We start from the raw sequence: 15,928 nt of genomic DNA on the forward strand, positions 1-15,928 counted from the left end.
CACTAAATACCACTGTCCCCAAGAGGGAAAGATGGCCAGGCAGAGATAAAGAAAAAATCAGATGGATTCTCTAGGCATTTAATAATCTGTTTTATGGAGAGTCCAGTTCATGAGAGATTTCATAGCCTCTGTGTCCCCATCTTTGGCATAATCTAGAGACACACAGCAGGGATGTCCCACTTTCCCACTATTGTTAGATAAGGGTGCAGAACCAGTGGGCCTGACTGGCTGGCTGAAGACCCTTATAGAAAGAATCTACTGTGATATCTACTGTGAAGTTATGAATCCAAGTGCTTCACATATGCAGAAAATATTTTATAAAATTAACTATTGCAAGAATAGGATTTTAGAATACACATGACAATACAGGAAGTTAAATATCCAGGGCAATTCTTTTTGCACAGGCTTACTTGCCTAGTTGTTTTCTGTATTTGCTTTTGCTATCATGTCAGATATTTGTGTTTTGAACAGGAACATCCTGCTTCGTGACCTGGCTGCTCCTGGCTGACACTCCAATGAAGTTATACGCTTGAGTTTAGGATGGCATGACATGTTCTTATGGACAGGCGTGTGATGTCACAAATTCATAATTATAGCATCACTGAAGGAGGTGGGAGCAAACCCTTGTTTCGTCAGAAATCTTTAATTATTGCAAAAGGGTCACAGGAAAAAAATATTAAAACAACTCAAGATCCATAGACTTTTGTTGAAGTCTAACATCTGTAAGACTCCTTCTGGCCCATCCCCAGTCTGAAAGGTTCTCTTTAATTACTTGCTATTAAGGACCCTTTAATACTCCAGGTTATTGATCTGAGTAGATTATGAGTGTGCTAAGGTTCTTGTTCTGCAGTAGGAAACAATCTTCAGTCAAACTGGTGCCACTGCCACAGTTGAAAGTGGTTGCTAGAAATTCACCAAGAAGTCTGAGGGGAGTGTGGGTTTCTATTGGAAGGACTTCCAGTGTAAATACTGCAGGGGCAGAGTCTGAGGCCTGCTGCTGGGATTTCTTAATGTTACACAACCAAATTCACAAATTCACAACCAAACAGTTGCAGTTGACAATGGCTGGCCCATGTGCTGGGAGTCAGAAAGAATGATAAGGCGCCTCCGGGCCCCCACTGTGCACCCAACACAAGAGCACGTCACAAGTGAAGTCCCGATGCTCTGGGGAGCAGGTGGTCTGGTCCATCAATGTGCATCAGAGGGCTCACATCACTTCCACTGCCCTCCCCTTTGGCACAGTAAAGAATGCAGGCGCCTACAGGGTGGGTGACGTGCGTTGCCCGGCACTTGCACGGGGAAGCCCAGGCCTTTCCCATTGAGCTCTGCCAGGACTCCACCCTGTCCCTAGCATATGCCAGTGCCTAACAATGATGCTGTAGCCATCAACATTAACTATTTCACTGCTGGTCATTTTAGCAGAGTTATCCAGCTACTCCAGAACTGTGACTATATCGGAGAGGGAAGAGAACTAAGCAACACTGGACATGTCTGGGAAGGGATGGGTTGACAGCTGTGGTGTATTATACCAGCTTTGGTGGTGTATTTTGCAAAGCTTTTATGTTGTAGAACTTGAGCCCCTTAGTGCATGGGGAAACAACTGTGGGGGAAGAATTGTGAAAGGGAAGTTCCTTCCTTCTTCCTTTTTCAGTTTGCTGCTTAGAATGTGAACATTTCAGTGCAGGGACCTATCTTCCTTTGTAGCCACAGATGATTTTGTTGCAAGTGTTATTAGGAGGGGAGGGGAAGGGTTGGGTTTTTTGGGGGAGGGGAGGAGGGGGGCCTTAAAGCACCAACTTTTGGACTATATTTCAGCTTTTTAAAAAAAAATAGGTTTTGAGCCCTCATGATTCCTTGGAAAAGCTTGAAAATGTGACTCCCACCCCTCCAAGACTCAAAAGCAGACAGCAAATAAAAACACAATGTATTTTTTAATCTCATAATTTTTAAAACAGTCTGATAATTTTGGGGGATTGACTCATAATTTTTGAACATTTGTAGTTGGCAAAACTGCCTAAAGCAGATCCTAAAATACATCAGATATACCCTAATGCACACTTTTGGGCCCTACATAAATAATACCTTACATACAACTGTGTGCTGTTACAATAACCACAGGAATTCATTCTTGTGCGACAACATGGTAGCATTGACCATTATATAAACATTTCCGTTCTGTATTTAATGGATTTGATTTACTTGTTTTGAATGATCAGCAGGAATTTTTAAATGTGACTGAAATGGGCTGAAAGAGACATTTGGGCTGAAATAAAACTTTGGGCCAGTATTTTGTAGCCTGTAATTTTTTTCATCTAAGTACTCTATATCTAGCTTCTTTGTATTGTATTCACAAGTATATTGCTGCTTTTGTAGTCCATTCCACATATTAAATACGGCATGGAAAGGAAGGTCTTTTAAATTCCCTTAGTAAGTTTTACTGCATCCCTTGTTGTTCTTGAACTTTTTGCTTTCTTGGACAGTTTTGCACTCCAGATTCCTACTCACATCAAATTTTTATGCCCCACAGATTAGGAATATAGCTTGTTTGCTTCACTTATTTGAGAGAGAATTGTGGGAACCCTAGTATTTAACATTCAACCTCACCAATGCTCATTTGAACTATTCCATGAGGTCCTGATCCAGCGAAGCACTTAAGCACATGCTTAACTTTAAGCATGTTAATAGTCCCATTGCCTTCAATAGGACTAGGATTTCAGTTAAAGCCTCAGCAGGATTTACTGTGTTTAAGTTATTCATACGTCTAAGTGTTTCGCTGAATTGGTACCTAGGTGTCCTGCAAACTGTGTGTACCAACTGGACTAAAATAAATTGCCTTTTGTCTTTCAACAACTAAATTTGCTACTTGTGTTATAGCTACCATATGCAACAGACTCCTAAAACACAAATCAGAATTTGCCAAGGATGTTATATGGCTAAAACAAATGAGATTTAGAATTACATGGAATTTCAGATTTACAGTTTTCTGATTAACAAAAACAACTCTAGTTGGCGTAATTGATTTTTATAAAATCATTTGAGATTATTTGGAATTTAATTGATAAAATTCCCAACTGTTGCATACATCTGGATGGAAGCTATCTAAAAATCCATTGTGCCAAGTTTTCAATGCACAACAAGAATTCAGTTCAAACTGAAAAAAAATCAATGGTGGGAGAGATACTGACATTCAAAAAGGGAGGAGAATAAAAGAAGGAGTGAGGTTACATAGGCTCAGCCTGCACCATTACTAAAATTAGATCATTTCTTTTGTTCTCCTGAACCTTCTGCTCTATTTGCAGGGAATCGTATTAGCAATAGAAACTGTGAGAATCTGTCCAATCCTATTAGAGGAGAAATTATGAAAATCCATTTTGAATTCACTTGCACACACAAATGCAGTGTTTTCAAAGGTTTAAAGAGTAGACTAAAAAGAAATCATGACCCATTTTGGAAAAAATGAACATCAACCTGACAAAGGTTATTTAATCTTATTATAGTACATTAAGCATCAGACCATAACCAATGAGTAGGTTATAATTTGTACATATATATCTTCTCATCATTAGGGCTCCATTGTGCACAGCTAGATACAGGGCTACTTCCTTCATCTTCCCTACAGCAGACTGCTTACTCAGGAACTTCCTCTCCTGTGAAGCAAGCCATCTAATATTGCAGTGGCTATCTCACTGAGCTCCAGAGGGCCCACTCACCTCCAAAGCCAGCCTCGATACCTGCAAGCTTTTTGATGCTTGTTCCTCAGTTTCTAGAACAAGGACTCTCTTCTCCATTCTCTTCCAGTCCCCTCACCCTATCTCCACCATATATTCTAGGATTTTTTTATGGTTTTAGCAGAGTAAAAAAATCTCAGACCTTCCTTGTTGCCTGGATGACAAAGCATAGAGCTCTAAGCGCATTTCAGGTGTTATAGTGGAAATGTGTTTAGAGAAACCTGCAGATTTACCAGTCAGTCTAATGGTTTTTAATGCCATAGCAGCAAGTGGAGATTGTGATGGGGACTGTAAAGCAATGGTTGATCTCTAAGCATCGTGGGAATTTCACTTAAGAATTTTTCTAATGAGATCTGACCTTTATTCTTCTGCTTGTTTTGGAGATATATTTAGAAGAGGAAGGTAGGTACTAACTAACTATCAACTTAAGGGGGGAAAAATAATCACCTTTCTATATACTCGGTGTGTGTGCGCTCTGGCCCCCTCTTGCCTCCCTGGGCTCTCCCCCTCCTCCATCACCACGGGGCCCCGCTGCTTTTCTCCGCCCATTGTCCTGAACTCCCTTCTGCAGCCTCACACCCCAGATCCACCCCCTTCTTGCCTCTTGACCATGATGACCAGTAAGGCCGGATCTGCCCAAGTCCCACCACCCCGGGCTAAACCCACCAAAGCCAGCCAGCCAGACGGGGGACTGAAGCCTGAAGCCCACAAGGGGGTGGGGGGAGCAAGAGGAGGTTGACACCCATTGCCAGAGCCTTGTAGCTGAAACTGAGGGGCGGGGGAAGGTTAAGATCAGAGCCCACGTCTGGAGCTCCGCAGTTGAAGCTGTAGGTGGGGCTGGAACCCACCCCCGAAACCCCTCCGCCCCCAGGAAGGTGGGTCAGGAACTGTCACCAGCCATCTGCGGATTTGAAGGCTTCTCCCTCACCAAGCACACAAACCAGACCCACGTGTCTCCAGAGGCGCTGCCCAGAACCCCCCGAGGCTGCAGTGCAGGGCACCGATCCCCTGTTGGCAGAGTGAGCAAACACCAAGGCAGAGCATCCAGGAGCAATAGCTGGACACTGCAGGGACAGGCCACTGCTTTGTCCCCCCCATCCCCAGTCTCCACCCAGGAGGCTTTGATGGCTGCAGAAAAATCCCTTGGTGGCCACATTTGAGAAATGCTAAGCTAGAGTGTATGTATACCACGGACCTCTAGTGAATGAGGTGCTCAAGGGCAAGTGATGTTGTAGCTTGTGCACAGATAAATACACCTGGCCAATACTAATACTGCAGATACAGATTGTCCTTGAGCTCTACTGGTAGGAGTCAGTGTTCCTGGAGCAGAATGTCTTGTATTCTATCTATCTTCTCTTATATAACCATGAAATCTATGTGGCCATGGAATAGGGGTATGAATGACAACTGTGAAGTCTATGCAGCCACAGAATTGTTACACATTGTCAAACTAAAGATACAAAATATCCCTCAGTCAATACTGGGTTGTCACTTGTGATTCACGTAGCACACGGATTTGCAATTTGTAATTCCCTCTCTCCTCAGATCTGTGATAGCTTTTCAAAACACTGCAATTGAAATAGACTTCCAAGACAGGAGAGCCCTTCCCAAAACATCAAATATTTAACTAAACTGTCTCCATAATCTGGAGATTTTTGCATTAACTGCAAGCAAAGAAAAGGAAAAAAATCTAGCTATGTAATCAACAAAAAATACTCAGTTTACTACTAAAGTGCTTGACTTTAAAGAGCTATTATTTATCCTAAATGAAAACTGAGAAGATGAAAGGAAGATAACTGCAACTGGTCATTAGTTCACTTGCAAGTCTATTCTCCCTTCAGTTGACAATAATAATATTGGAGGTAGAATGTATTTCTGTTTGTAAATTCCAAAGCACTTTACAATCCTACCTTGATAGGGTAGATACTTTCCTGCTTACATTTCTTTTTATGCCGTATGGGATTAGTTACTTAGCTGTGAACTGATGAAACAACTCAGTTTATGTTTAGTAGACAGGCTGGCAGTGAGTTGAAACTTTCATCAACAAAGTTCCCTATATTGGAAGAATGAAAATCATAAACCCTGCACAAATGATAATTTAGAAATATTACTGAAACTCTCTGCCACTAGAAAACAATGCACTGCCCTCACTTGCATGAAAAGTTTAATTATTTGTAAGGTAGGTGGATTTATTTTAATGGAATAAATCAGCTAGAAAGAAATAAGCTCTCTAGCGTGTGTTATGATACTTGGACCTGCAAATTTACCCTAATTGTAAGCTCCACTGTGAAAGTGTAAGTTTACAAAGTCTCACAATGACCTATAATAATAAATGTTAATGAAAAAGGTGCAAACTAAAAAGCCTACTAATATAATTCAAGGGCTGTGTTAAAATAATGACTGGTAAACAAGAAAAGTATGGGACCAAAAATCAATAAACCAAAATTGGTATGTCAAAAATTAGGCCTAATTGGTGGACCAAATAGTGAGAGGACAACTGTTCCATCCAACACTCCCTTTTGGGGTCCAGAAAAACAAACAAACATCTAGCGCAGCGCGCAGAAGGGAAGCAGAGCAGTCGATGTGAGTTACGCAAGCTACTCTGTGTAGTTTGCGTAACTCCCGTCGACTGCTGCCGAATCTCCAGGTAAGTGTAGACCAGCCCCTAGAAAGGCCAATAGCAGGGTAAATTTAGAGTAGCTACTAGCCATCATCTAATTTCATAACAGGCTTAAGAAGTCTGCAGTCTACATTTGCAGAATCCTTAAATTTTAGGAAAACACTGTACTGGTACAGATGCTGATGCATGAAGCCAGTTATGAGTATGTTATTTGTCAACTGGGTAAAACTGATTCTTTTTATGTCAATGTTATAATTTCATGATCTGGGCCTAGGAGGTTTGTGTACATAAGATACATTAGCTCTGTACTTGCTGATACTTGAAATGTTGATGTCACTTCAATTAGATTTGTGGTCAGATACTACACTGATAAGTGCCTTACAAAGACCTACGGAGAGATGGAGTCAATGTAGAATGGAGAATGATGGTCTTTAGTATGCTGCTTGTCTACTGAGGATTTTATACAATATTTGTCATGCGGATGGCCGATGGGCATAAAGAACACTAGAGTTGGCACAGCCACTTTACAACTGAAAGGAAAGCATTGACTGGCAAAATGAATTTGTTTGTTATGGATAGATAAAATTGTTTCAAAGACCCCTTCTATTCCATCTCCCAGGTAACTACTGCTGGGCCAGAGTTATGGTTATTTTGGTGCTGCACAGCCAAAAAGGCCCAGTTTACAGATGTGTATTAATTGTGTATTACAGTTGTGCAAAAGCTGTATAATTAACCTTAGCTGATAATTTCCAGAATGTCTGTTTGTTTTTAAATGATCCATATAGTGGTTTATAATATTTGAACTTGAATGTCACAGCCTAACTGTTAGCTATCAAATTTTTTGGGGGGAATGTCTCTGGCTTTTGTAGTAGTACCTAATGTATCTGAAAATAGCAAGTCATTTTTAAAAAATATAAATAACTGGATTGGGTAAAGAGACAGCAGGAGTAGGTAGCTCAGCAAGCTGTCTCGTTGTCAGATTATGTCACCCCCTTCCACAATCTGTATCCACCTGTTGTCTTATCTTACTGTACGCACTTTTTGCGGAACTGACAATCTTTTGTTACATGGTTTGTACAGTGCTTAGTACAGGCGTGCTCAGGTCTAATTTTAAAGCCTGATCCAGACCCAGAGCTGACCTGAGCACAGCTGACCCAAATCCTACCCGAGATTGTCATTTTCAGAGCTGACCCAACCCCTGCAATCGGGTCCCCTTAGGTTGCAATGCTCTAGTCACAGTGCCTAGCACAATGTGTCCCAAATCCATGAGTGGGGCCCCAAGATGCTACCAGTGAGTCTGCACAGCTGCAGCAGCTTCAGTGTTGTGGGTGAGCAGGAACAAATGTATATTTTAACTAAGTGTTAAGGGTGCACAGGGCTTGGGATGAGTGCTCTTCATCTGCAGTGATGAGTAGGAATGGCAGAGGCAGGGCAGCCTGTGGGGGCAGCAGGCAATGCCCACCGTCCCCATTAAACCCTCATCTCAGCCCGCACAGCACTTTGGGGGAGATCCCACCCCCGGCATGGGGCTAAGTCAAAGTCACACCCCTATCCCTTGTGCCCGCATGGCGACTAACGTCAGCCGCCAGAGCATGAGAGCCTGACATGGCAGTGCAGGCTACGGCAGGACGCACAAAAACAGCAGGAGAGCGCCAAACCCAGTTTGTGCGGGCCCTACAAAAACAGCAGGAGAGCGCCAAACCCACTTTGTGCGGGCCCTACAAAAACAGCAGGAGAGTGTCAAACCCAGCTTGTGCGGGCCCTACAAAAACAGCAGGAGAGCGCCAAGCCCACTTTGTGCGGGCCCTACAAAAACAGCAGGAGCGTGCCAAACCCAGTTTGTGCGGGCCCTACAAAAACAGCAGGAGAGCGCCAAGCCCACTTTGTGCGGGCCCTACAAAAACAGCAGGAGCGTGCCAAACCCAGTTTGTGCGGGCCCTACAAAAACAGCAGGAGAGCGCCAAGCCCACTTTGTGCGGGCCCTACAAAAACAGCAGGGGCGCAGCAGCCGCCGTTCGTACACCAGACCCCGCCCGCTGGGGCTAAGCCCCGGGCCCGGCCGCCGAGCGGCTATTTCCGAGGCCGTTTCGCGCGGCGGCGCGGCTAGACGACTAGAGAACAACAGCAGCTGCCGGCTTCCCGATGGGCCGGGGGACAACAACGGCCCGGCCCTCAGCGGCGGGAAAATGGCGGCGGCTGTGGGCGTGTCCGTCAGTGAGCGGCGGGGGGAGGGGCAGCCGCCTGCCGTCAGCGCGCGGGGCCGCCGCGGCTCCCCCACCCCCGCGCGCGTGTGAGGTGAGTCCCGCGCCCGCCGGAACCCGGCCGCGCCGCCTCAGGGGGCGCCCGGTAGCAGCCTCCCCTTCGCTGCAGCTGCCGCGGCGGCGGCCCGGGCGGAGAGGGAGGCGCCCCCGGCCCGGCTCCTCTCCCCCCCCCCGCCGCCGCTGGACTGGGCCCGCCTGCCTCGGTTACCTTCCCTGTGCAAACCAGCGGGGAGACTCGGGCCCGTCAGCCGCCGCCGGGGCTCCTCCATCGGCGCCGGCAGCCCCGATCCGCCCCCAGGTACGCGGCTGCCCAGGAGGCGCTGCCGCTAGCCGGGCTCTGCCGCCTCCCGCCCTCAGCCTGGCGCGCTCCCCACGCCCGGCGGCGGGGCAGCCTCCAATGAGCCGGGCGGGGCAAACCGCCCCGAGGTCCCGGCTGGGGTGGCCGCCTCTGCCCCCAACCCGAGCCACAGGGCTGGTTCCAGAGCCTAGAAATGCTGGGGTTTGTGTGGGTTTGGTAGGGGCTGGCTGCGTCCCCCAGCAGACATTGGTGCCCCAGTCCCCGGCCAGCTGTCGGTTGTGCTCGGTGCTGTACAAACAGAACAAGGAGATGGTGCCAGCCTGGCTGAGAGGCTGCTGTGGGGTTTGAGTGCTGCCCCTCAGTCTTAGGAGAGGAGGGACCCGGCCCTTGCACCTCAACTAGAGCAAACTTGACCTTCTCTTTCTTAGTTTTTTAGCATACAGGCGGTGCAGCTTGTAGGTGACACTTGATGTGGAGATAAGTTTGTGTGTGCAGATCGGGAGCTATAGTGTTCGATAAGTCTTCCAAAATTGTCACCATCACTCGCTAGTCCAAGCACAAAATCTCCTGATTTTAGGGTTTTATATTGCCACCTCTCATGATGGTATCTGAGCCCCTTCTGTGAACACGTGAATGCAGGAGTTAAGTGTTTAGTGGACAGCCTGAAGTCACTCAGGAGTTAAAACTCTGCTTGTGGTAAGGGTGTGATTTTTTTAAAAGAATTGTTTGTTTATGGTTGGTTGATCTTAATGACTGAGAGTTTCAGGGGGTGAGAGGTGTTGAGTATTGTGGTGTGGCTTGTATAAGCAGATAGTTAGTTTCCATTTTAATTTATTGTGAAGATAATGTTTACATAACATCATATTTTTGAAAGCCTTATAATTAATTTCATAATTAAATGAAAACTTTACAAATATAATCTGATTTTGCTGTGATGTTAGCAGTAAAGCGTTCATCCACCTCACCCTTTTAGCTTCTGCAAGAAATGTAAAGCAGCATTTAACAATCTGTCAGCCCTGTACAAAAGGGATGGTGTCATGGTTATGGTACTAGTTTGGGACTTGGGAGACCAAAGGTCATGCCTTGACCCCATGAGTGTCTTCCAGTGTGACCTTGATCAAGTCTTTTTATGCCTCTGTTCTCCATCTGTAAAATGGGGACAATACATCTCTACCTCAAAGGGATGTTGTGAGGATAAACAATTTAAAAGATTTAATGGTGTTCAGATATTGCATAAAGGGAATGGGATAAGCCCTGAGAAATATAGGTGTAGAACTGCGTTGGTGATGCCAGATTGTTGTTAGTATTGTAATAGCACCTAGGAGCCTATTGTACTAGTCACTATACAAATAGAACAAAAATCTCCTATCCCCAAATATCTTACATTCAAAGTATAAGACAAGAGACAACAAATGGATACAGAGTACAAGGAAACAATGAGACAATATTGATCAGCATAATAGGCAGTGGTGTCAGCACTCCAGACTGCCTATCTGTTGTCAATGTTTTTGTAGGCATCACAGCAAAGGAGAGTTTTAAGGAGGCTAATGAGGTAGCTTTGCAGATATTTTGTGGAGTGCTTCTCCCAAGTGAGGGAGAAAACACGAAGATGCTTGTTTGATAATTTAACAAATGGCAATGGAGGCTGGCATCATGAGCTGATCAGACGTGGGAGCTGATGCTTCAGTAGTGAAAGTGAGATAAGTAGGTTGGAGTTAGGCCATGAAGGGCTTTGAAAGTGAAGAAAGGTAGCTTATGTTTGATATGACTGTTGTCAGCGTCACCCAGGTGAGCTGGTTACCAGGCAAGATGCCAGCCTAGAACTGCCCACATACTTTAGCAATGCAAACTAAGGACAGATCCTGCAAACAGTTACTAAGGTGTGAATTCCTTTTGCTGAGAGTCGTGCAGAGGTAACTATACGTATATAAGCTCTTGATGGAATATCTGACACTAACATATTATTTATCAACTTAGAGGTCAGACAGAAGTATTTAAGACTACATGGTTTCTCATATTTGTTGGGCTTCAGTCTCCAATTTATCTTATAAATATGTTTATTGCTTTTTTTTATAGTGCCTTACGTTTCTGTTGTTCTGCATTGCACTGAAGTAGGAGGAGTGTGTTGTTTAGATGCATAGATTTTAAGTTTTACACAAGTATGTCTATTATTTATACAGAACTTCTAGTGTAAATATGTTTTATTTGTTAAATGTGTTTTATTGGTTAATATTTTGTTTGTGGTTTAGCAAATACATACTTATAAACAAGAACGCACACTAAAACTTGAAACAAAAAGTAGAATCATAGAAGATTAAGGTTGGAAGGGACCCCAGGAGATCATCTAGTCCAACCCTCTGCTCAAAGCAGGACCAACCCCAACTTAATCATCCCAGCCAGAGATTTTTCAAGCTGCACCTTAAAAACCTCTAAGGATGTTGACTCTATCACCTCCCTAGGTAACCCGTTACAGTGCTTCACCACCTTCCTAGTAAAGTTTTCCCTACTATCCAACTTAGACCTCCTCCACTGCAACTTGAGACCATTACTCCTAGTTCTGTCATTTACTACCACTGAGACCAGCCTAGCTCCATCCTTCCTAGAACTCCCTTTCACATAGTTAAAGGGTGCTATCAAATCCCCCTTCATTCTTCTCTTCTGCAGACTAAACAAGCCTAGTTCCTTCAGCCTCTTCTCATAAGTCATATGCTCCAGCCCCTTAAACATTTTTGTTGCCCTCCACTGGACTCTCTCCAAGTTGTCCACATCCTTTCTGTAGGAAAGGGCCCAAAACTGGACACAATACTCCAAATGTGGCCTCACCAGTGCCGAATAGAGGGGAATAATCACTTCCCTCGATCTGCTGGCAGTGCTCTTACTAACACAGCCCAATAAGCCGGTAGCCTTCTTAGCAACAAGGGCACACTGTTGACTCGTATCCCGCTTTTTGTCCACTGTAACTCCCAGGTCCTTTTCTGCAGAACTGCTGCCTAGCCAGTTGGTCCCTAGTCTGTAGCAGTGCCTGGGATTCTTCTGTCCTAAGTGCAGAACTCTGCACTTGACCTTGTTGAACCTCATCAGATTTATTTTGGCCCAATCCTCCAATTTGTCTAGGTCACTCTGTATCCTATCCCTATCCTCCAGCATATCTGCCACTCCCCCATTTTAGTGTCATCTGCAGACTTGCTGAGGGTGCAATCCACCCCATCCTCCAGATCATTAATGAAGATGTTAAACAAAACCGGCCCCAGCAGCGACCCCGGGGCATTCTGTTTGTTACCAGCTGCCTACTAGACATGGAGCTGTTGATCACTACCCGTTGAGCCCAATGATCTAGCCAGCTTTCTGTCCATCTTGTAGTCCATTCATCCAACCCATACTTCTTTAACTTGCTGATAAGAACACTGTGGGAAACAGTATCAAAAGCTTTGCTAAAGTCAATGTATTTCATGTCCACTGCTTTCCCCACATCCATAGAGCCAGTCATCTCATCATAGAAGGCAATTATGTTGGTCAGGCATAACTTGCACTTGGTGAATCTACGCTGACTGTTCCTGATCACCTTCCTCTCTTCCAAGTGCCTCAAAATGGATTCCTTGAGGACCTGCTCCATGATTTTTCCGGGTAGTGAGGTGAGGCTGACAGGTCTGTAGTTTTACCGGATCCTCCTCCTCCCCTTTTTTGAAGATGGGCACTATGCTTGCCTTTTTCCAATCATCCAGGACCTCCCCCAGTTGCCACGAGTTTTCAAAGATAATAGCCCAATGGCCCTGCAATCACATCAGCCAACTCCCTCAGCACCCTTGGATGCATTGCATCCAGTCCTATAGACTTGTGCATGTCCAGTACATGTTTCCAAGTAACACCTTGGGAAAACAGCAAAATCACAGCTGCTCTGGAAATTTTATATGAAAAGTAAAACTGTTCACCTTTGATTTATATTCCTTTTAAAACTGAATTTCTCTCCTTTACATGAACCTGCAACTTTTCACATATCAAACTCTTTTTAACCTGGCACCATTGCACATGTAGCGCTTTAAAATATACTATTTAATTTTATTTATAAAGTTCCAATGACTTCTGAGCAAGCTTAGAATATTTTTTAAAATGTACTTTTAGAATATTTTTATGGGTATCTCCGTATTGCATTTACAAGCTGTAGAACTGATTGTAATGAATAGCCCTATCCAATATCAGTATATTTGGCAATATTTCCATATTACATTTTAGTTGCTTTCAGACATAATTGATTGCTGTTTTCACCTGTTATAACAGGATGCAAGTAACAGAAAAATATGGAAAGTTACAACAGAAGAAAGAAATGTATTACATAGCGAGTGCTCTGTGTTATAAGGGCAACAGGTCAACAGTATCTCATGGCTCTACATTTTATCCCTGAGTATTATGTATTGATTTAGACTGTAAAAGCGAATATTTTTTTTTAGAAAAAATGCCTATTATTGGCCAGTACGATTGATTTAGAGTATCTGTGCACCTCTCGTTTCCATTGTCTGATGGAATGCCCTGATGCCCAATGTATGCTTGCAGACCATGTGACATTCCCTTGGTGAATGTAAGCTGTACATTGTGCACTCAAGCACTTACAAGTATTAAATATTGTAGTAAGAGGATACATGTCAGTGGTATTAACACACTTGTTTCTCACTACACCTGTAGTGCTATTAAAAATAGGGTTGAGTGTATTTGTCAGATAGAAGGCAGCCAGTATTATAAAACTTCCTGCATTAACTCTTCTAGCTACATGCATGGGTATCTTATTTAAAACAAAACAAAAGTTGTTACACAGTAACCTTTTTCTGAGTCCTGTTCTCTACCCAAGCTCTGACAGTACTCCTGCCTGTCGCCTCTAAGTCCTTGCTTCTGTGACCGATAAGATAAATGTTCGTTTTGATTTATCATTGCTTTTGTAGAGTACAAAGATACTCTCTCTTTAAAAGTTTCCTTACCCTTTGAGTAAAGAAACATTACTTACTATAACTGAGGTTCTTTGAGAGGTGTGGTCCCTATCTGGATTCCATATGTGGGGGTGTGCATGTGCCGGAGTCAGAACTGTTTAGAGTAGTCTCCGTCGACTCCCATGTGTGTCATGCATCGGCTACGTGGTGTGTCCAAGGTCTTATGAGACTGCGCGGGTCGACACCCCCTCAGTTCTCTCTTACCAACAGACACAGAGCCCATAGCAGAGGGGATGGGGGTGGGATTGGAATCCAGATGGGGACCACATCTTTCGAAGAACCATCAGTTACAGGAAATAACCTTTCTTCTTTGAGTGCTGGTTCCTCTGTGGATTCTATATGGGTAGCGTAGTGAGCAGTATTCAATTTGGAGTTGCGAGCAAGGGCTCAATAGAAGTAAGAGTTTGTGGGACTGTACGACCAATGGCTGCATCTGTTGCTGAATAGGCCATGGCGTAATGAGCGGGTGAATGTGTGAATGGAGGGCCCCGTTGCTACTTTGCAGATGTCCTTCCATGGGATGTCGTAGTGGCTTATGCACTTGTGGAGTGGGCAGTGATGCCAGCTTCTGGAGAGACTCAGGAAAGGGAGTAAAACTCTGTGATGCAGCGGGAGATCATTTAGAGAGGGGCAGCCTCGGCAATGTTCTGCTACAGTGTGAGAGAGTCTGGGTGATGCTTGGGAAGTGTGAGTGCATTAGAGATAAAAGGTCCACGCGTGACGGACGTTGAGGGAATATAGTGTGCTCTCCCTGGTGAAGGTGTGTGGTTTAAAGTAAAAGGTTGGGAGCTGGATGACTTGGCTGAGGTGGAATGGTGAGTCCATCTTGGGGAGAAACTTGGGATGGAGTCGTAGGGAGACTTTATCCCTGTGCAACAGAGTAAAGGGTGGGTCCACCATCGTGGCTGCCAGTTTGTTGGCCTCATCAGGCAGAGGTGACCTAAAAAGATGACCTTCATGGATAGGTGGGTAAGGGAGCAAGTGGCCAAGGGTTCAAAGGGGAGGGTCTAATGTGGGTTGAAAGGACGAGGTTAAGGTCCCAAGGGGGGTATGTTTCCTGACTGAAGGGAAGATGTTGAGCAGACCATGGAGAAATCAGGCAGTGGTTGGATGGCTGAAGACAGAGAACCCATCTATAGGTGGGAATAAGGTGCTGAGCGTCACCGGGTGAACTCAAATGGAGGAGTGGGCAAGGCCGAAAGACGAATGTTAAGCAGATAGTTAAAGATGGTCAGTATGGACATGGTGTTTATGGAGTGATTGTGGTTGAATGCCCGCTCCATGAAGTGTCTCCATTTGGCTTGGTAGCATGCCCTAGTGCCGGGTGTCGGTTTTGTGTGACGACATCTCGCATAGGTGTGGAGAATGCATTGTCTATCCATGAGCCCTATCCAAATACCAGGCTGTGAGATGAAGAGGGTCCAGGTTGGGGTGGCAGATCCATCCCCATTGTTGTGTGGGGAGATTCAGGAGAGGGGGGAGATGGGTTGGAGGGCAGGTTGAAAGGTGAAGAAGATTGTTTAACCAATATTGGCATGGCCAGAAGTGGGCTGTGAGGTTGATGACTGCTCAGTTGTGTTTTACTTTGCAGAGTACCTGTGGGAGGAGCGTTATGGGTGGGAAGGCATAACATAGTTCCAGTGTCCAGGGGAGGAGAAGGGCATCTCCTTGAGATCCTTGCCTGAGGACACCTCTGGAGCAGAAGAGGGGAAGCTTGTGATTGATAGCTATCACGAACATATCCCAGTGAGGTGTGTCCCATTAGCTGGAAGATGGAATGAAGAGTGGGGTCATGAAGCTCCCACATGTGGTTGAGATTAAAGGAGCAGCTGAGAGTGTCTGCCAGTATGTTGTCTGTACCCGGTAAATGGGTTGCATAAAGTGTGATGATGTGCCATAGGCACCAGTTCCACAGACAGAGTGCCTCCTGACAGAGGGTTGGAGATCTGACTTCGCCTTGTTTGTTTATGTATACAACCACTGTCATGTTGTCTGAGAGAAGTTGCACATGTCTGGAGTGGATGAGAGAAAGAAGTATTTGAGAG

The 15,928-nt window shown here is 44.9% G+C and overlaps 1 long non-coding RNA gene across 1 annotated transcript in view; it reads right to left on the bottom strand.

Moving 5' to 3' along the window:
- The window catches only part of LOC137157552 (uncharacterized), a 48,727-nt gene extending 39,768 nt beyond the window's left edge, over positions 1–8,959 (bottom strand). The window contains exon 1 of the long non-coding RNA XR_010921141.1: positions 8,818–8,959. This is a non-coding gene — a long non-coding RNA (uncharacterized lncRNA). The remainder of the gene's footprint in view (positions 1–8,817) is intronic.
- Between the last annotated feature and the right edge of the window lie 6,969 nt (positions 8,960–15,928).

The sequence above is a fragment of the Emydura macquarii genome, unplaced genomic scaffold (assembly GCF_026122565.2).
Source record: "Emydura macquarii macquarii isolate MOO-44397 ecotype Brisbane River unplaced genomic scaffold, CSIRO-AGI_Emac_v2 contig_1551, whole genome shotgun sequence".
NCBI classification, from domain to species: domain Eukaryota; kingdom Metazoa; phylum Chordata; order Testudines; family Chelidae; genus Emydura; species Emydura macquarii.